This window comes from Melozone crissalis, unplaced genomic scaffold (assembly GCF_028551555.1).
Source record: "Melozone crissalis strain CALT ecotype California unplaced genomic scaffold, PUWL_Pcris_2 ptg000002l_1, whole genome shotgun sequence".
In the NCBI taxonomy this organism is placed as follows: Eukaryota; Metazoa; Chordata; class Aves; order Passeriformes; family Passerellidae; genus Melozone; species Melozone crissalis.
In genome coordinates, this window is record NW_026535780.1 from 23,776,546 (window position 1) to 23,782,292 (window position 5,747).

The window sequence follows — 5,747 nt, forward strand, 5'->3', positions numbered from 1 at the left end:
TACAAGGTAAACAGATTTGATGTGGAGGAGCTCTACAGAGACTTGGGTAGATGAGAATAAATCCATCACTGCTCTGTGCTACAGCTCTGTTTGCAGTCTGAGTTTTCCAGGGACGTCACGTTTGGTGCCCATGTCAGCTTCTGCAGGGCAGCAGTGACTGATTTGCACCTTTTAGGGACAAACTCAATGGCTCTTTCTGCTGGGGAACACCACCCAGGTACTTTGAGCTTCTCTTTGCATTATCCTTTCTTACTTACACTTAATATCCTTGCTGGATATTACACTTGATGTCCTTTATTCAGGAGCCCTAATCAATAGATATTTAAACACTCTCAAATTATGCCTGGTGCACAGCTGACCAATGGTTTTGTCCCAGAAAATAATTTTATTTCACTAGCTACCTGTTTATTTGAACAACCCAAAGGGACTGGTGGAAGACCTTAGACCTTCTTTAAGAGACAGATCTCAACCTGTCACAGCTTAGCAATACTTTGTAGGATGTGTTTCCATAGGTGGTCATTGCACCCTCCAAACAGTCTGGTGAAGGCAAGGGCTGTTTAGAACAACCAGCAGCTCTCAATGTGACAAAGTTCCTCCAAAGTTCATCCAAGCCAAAGTTTCTCCATTATGACCTTTTTCCTACCTCCTTTTCTTTTGATCCCTTTGAACTATTTGAACTCACAGGAAAGTAGGAGTTATTTTCCATGAGGACAAATACAGCTAGCAATTAGCAAGCATGCTATCCCCCAAGGATCCCCCTTTTCCATCACCATCACCCAGTCTCTGCTTCTGTGCAGTGGTTGCAATCTACTTTCTATCCTTGACTGCAAGTGGGGTAGCTCTGCATTCCAAGAGCAGTAAAGGGCACTGCTGCTCAATTCACACATGGAGCAAAGATCCTCATGCAACTTTGGAATGTTTGAACTCCCAATGTTCAGAAGTTAGATGAGGCAAACCTGAGGTTTTGTCTTTCCACATACGAATTTTGAAGATTTCTATTCACACAGCTCACAGAAAGGGCAGGATGCACATTGTACAGAAATGCACATCTGCCCCAATTTTCATAAGGTATCAGTGAGATGCCATGCAGTGGGGACACTTTGATGCCTTCAGTGCATTGGTTTTTCACTACTTGCTGGGAAAGTGAATATGATTATACTGATCCTAAACTTCCCAGTTATGCAAAGCTTATAGTTTGTTCACTGGGAAACATTTACTATTCACAAAGGAAGGAGACTGGACCCTGGCAAGTTCAGGTCAGCATTAGAGTCCAGATGTGGTTCAAAGGCTGAGAAAGCTGAAAAGAAATGACCACAAAATTTCCTTGAGAGTACTCCATCACAGGGAACTTCTGTGCTGCCAGGCTACAGTTATTCACAATTGAGAATCTAGTAAATTATTATTCTGAAACTAAATTTTCAGAATTTAGTTTCAGATGGGAGAATTCAAGGCCTTGCTCTCTGACTCTGTGAAATTGGAATTTGAGGTTCTGTTTCAGAGTAATTTTCAAACATGAAAAAGAGGCAGTGGACGAGTGAGTTAATTTACCTCTCTCTATTTATGAGCTGTTTGGAGCTAGCTTACCAAACCTTCACATGTAGCTAATATTGAGTATCATCCACACATGTCCAGGAAGCTGTGAATACTAAACTGAAAACTTGCCTTGTTTGATTTGCCATATCAGATAAATGAAGGCTACTATTTCCTTATTGAAAGAAATGCATAATTAATGCAGAGCAATGTGGAAATTATATGGTATAAATTTCAAAACTTTTAAAGACAATTATTTGAGAAATCAAGGCAAGCAAATTAAATCTTTCAAGTGTTCACAGCAGTAAAGAGGAATGCTTAATAATTTACTCATATAAACTGTGTGAAAGCTGCAGAGGCAATCTTGCTTCCAGGCATATTGCAAGCTTGGAGTGATGATGTCAAATGAGTGTATAACACAGCTAAATAATTCTCATTCTCCTCAGATGCATGGAATACATTACTAGAAAGAAAAAGTTTTAAATTCAAATTCTTCTCCCTCCTCTAAAAATGTTCTTGAACCACAGGGATCCTGGGTAGGTCAGTAAACTGATCTGCTGGTGCTTTCTGGGGTGAAGAGATTTGTGAGAAAAATTGGGGTCTGAAACCAGATTTAATACCATCTAATAAAACAAGCAGAGATGCCACACAAAAAAATGAAGAGAGGCAGGACATCTCCTAAATCTCCTGTTGCTTCTTCTGCACCTAACACTGAAATGGTCATTGGGATGCAAAGGAATCAGTTTCACCAAAGGGAAAATTAATAGTGGGTCCTACAACAATTGTGCATGGATTTTATGAGTAAGAGTTTCTTTTCATTATTTTAAACCTATTTTCGAGGTAAATGTAAATTCCCTGAAATTCCCATCCCTTGTTCATCCCCTGCCCACCCTGCCCCTGCCCTTTTACTTCCTACTCCCATTATTTCAAATAGCATATTTAGAAACCAGCATACACAGAGCAGACATCCCTGACAGCATGAGGAGGAAAAGCATCACTGCAGTGTGCACAAGGCAGCACAAAACCAGAGCAGCTAAAGCACAGTCCAAGCTCCACTAATAGGATCTGTGGGAGACCACCCTTTTTTAGCAATTAATGAAGAGAGGTCAGATTTTAATGCCTTAATCATCTCCAAGAGTGAGGGTAGCAGCATGACAAATTAAACTTGATCTAAAAAATTGCATTTTTAATCCCTCTCCTGCTAGGCTACACCACCTCAGGCGCTGAAGTAAAGGAAGAAAAATAAATTGTAAAGTTTTTCCCCTTAAGTGTTCTGCAGATTTTAATTCTTCACTTGCACGTTGCCATCAACCTCTTCCCACCCTGCATCAATTGATCTCCACCCAGCTTCACAGGGGTAGTGAGCAGTTGAGTGGTTCCCATATGATTACCCTCCTGGAAGAGATGGAATCAGGCCAAGGGTTCAACTGATCCTGGGTATTTTCTGTTTCTGGAGGCAGATTTCCTTGTCTGCCCACTTCCTTTCCCTATGCAATTCTCAGTACAAAGCTAACATTATTGAATTCATACCCTTGTGCAGTTCCCTTGCTGTATTAAAGATGCCATCTCTGTTTCATGCCAGCCAACATGCACTCCCCTGCCCTGGGCTGTGGTATTTCATAGCCACAGCACACACCCTCCGCACAATGGCTCTGTGCCTCAGAGTTTGCTCTTTAGCTCAGGAGGGAGTCAGGATGGGGCAGATCCATCAGCGTTGTGCCCTGCACACCTGGCAGTGAGGAGTCATGTTCAATAATTCAGAATGAATTATGATAAAAGGGTACCCACAATTGTATTTGGCACTTTTAATAAAACAATGCAAACATCTTTTTTTGTCCTAGTCTCTTACATTTATTTTAAACACACCAAAGAATGAAACTTCCTTTAGCTATGGGGAAAAAATTACAGTTTTAAAAAGTAGTTCTCAGTCCCACTAGGAGCTGATGAAAATAAAACAAAATCATTTACTTACTAGAGTAAACAAACATTTTATTTTAGTCGTACAAAAAAATCTTATTTGAAAGTATGTTTTTAAATTCAAAATCAAAATGACACCAGAAGTTTAAACATGAAATCTGTAATAGTTCCATTATTATTTTTCTGCAGTAATTTTCTCAACACTCCACCAAAAGTGGAAATTTGAAAGGTGTTGTGAAATACTAGTGCAAGGAAAATGAACATGGTTCAATGTAATGCTTTAAGGCTCCACTTCACATTTATGGTCTAATTCCTCTCTAGTGGGGGTAGTAATAACAGGAAAGAAAGAGAAGCCTTTTGTTGCTCTTCTGCCATTGGTTTTTCAAGGGTTTGAAAACTGCTAGGAAAAATAAGTGCCAGAAGACAAAGTTCCTGCAAATAGAGCTAGAACTGAAATCAAAGTGATGTGAAAGCACACATACCAGCAGGGAGCAGCTGCCAGAGCCCCTTAAACTTTCAAGTTAAAATGAAACAATATACAAAGGCTCCCCCAAGGTTGTGCTCCAGTGTGTTCTTCATTTAGAGCTCTTGGTCTAGGAAGTTTTGCACAGTTACAGTGTGAGACACTGATGTGTTGGTCAGGTTTTCATTTGAAGACTCAGGGATGTCTGGCAGTTTTTCCTGGGCCATGCCCCGTGCTCACCCAGGGCACACACAGCTCCTGGGAAGGGAGTCAGGATGTGTGTTAGGTTCCTTTATTGGCTCAGACACCACTATATCCCATTGCCCTGGGGACTGTTTGCTGGGGAGCAGTTTGATTGAAATACAATCTCTTTTTTACTGCTTTTTATAAAAAGTAATGTATTTTTAATCAGCAAAACATTACCACAGCAATGAAAAAGTAGCTTAGAACATTGCCCCAGTCACCCTGGGACCTTGGCAGCACAACTATGGGGACAAGAGCTGCTGGCAGCCCCCATGTGGGTGAGGGATCTCAGCAGATCTCAGTCAGAAATTAGGATTGCTGGGAGTGAGTATTTGGCTGGGAAGTTGCTTAGAAGCACCGCAGTGGTCATGTGTTTTGGGAAGCACAGGGGGTGATCTGGGAGCTTGTTCAGCAGTGCCTGACCTGAATCCCTTCAGAACAAGAAACAGGACCTACTGCCTGGGATGCAGAGCTAAGGCCTGTGGGATCCTCATAAAGATCTTGAGCCAGCCTTAGGGACAAGAGCTCTTACTCCAGAGACTTTGTGTTCCTACTTGCAGCTCCCAAAACACTGGACAGCTTGATTTTGGATTTCAGTGGATGAATCCTTTACAGCTGACAGCCATGCTGGGCGATGGCATGAAGTGCAGAACATGACTTCTGTATTGTTCTGTAAGTTCTCACAGGGTAAAGAGTCATTCCTGCTGCTCTACTGCAAAATTACTCCAGGAGAGAAACCTTTACCTGGGATAAAGTCTCCCCCTCAGGATGAGATCCCACAGTGTTTAGTGTTCATGGGGCTGGTTCCAACCCTGCAGGGACCTTGTGAGGCAGCTCTTGCAATACAAACTGCGACCACCATCAATATGACTCAGGGCAGAATCTCTGCCTGTCACTCCGATTACCCAAGCATCAGTTTAAATTACAGTCTGTTTTGCACGAGTCTCATGTTCTTGGTTGTTTCCCAGACTGAGTATTCAAGAGGAAAGAGTGGAGTTGAGCACTCAGTATTGCAGCTTCAGTTCCCAATTATGCAGCAGCAAACTGCAGCACCAAAGTGGGAGCAAGGCTCTCCCGGCTGAAACAGGGAGGGGACGGCTGGCTCAGTGGAGCAGAGCCCAAGACCCAGCCAGGGCACACGAGCTGGGTGCAGGGCCGGGCCGGGGGCTGCTGTGCGGTGCCAGGTGTGGCACGGGGGCATGTGCGTGTAAATCCTTTCCACGCAGACCCTAGCCCGGGGAGGAGAGAGCTGCCCCCGTGTCTGCCCCGGCATCGGGCACCGGAGGGGCTCGGCAGGGCAGGGCCGGCCCCGCTTCTGGGAGAGCCCCGCGGTGGGGAAAGATCGGGGACAGCCGGGAGGCGGCGGGATGGGAGAGCAGCGGGAGGGGAGGGATGAGGGTTGCGGGAGGAGAAGGGGAGGGGACAGCCAGGAGCCTGGGTGGGGTGCGGGGGGACAGCGGAGATAATAAAGCCGGAGAGAAGGGGTAGACGGAAGAGCGGACCCGGGGAGAGCTGGACGAGCGGGGATGGGGCCGAGGGCGTGAGCGGGGCCGCGGGGCGGCCGTGCCCGGCGGGGCGATGCTGCCCGGGCGGC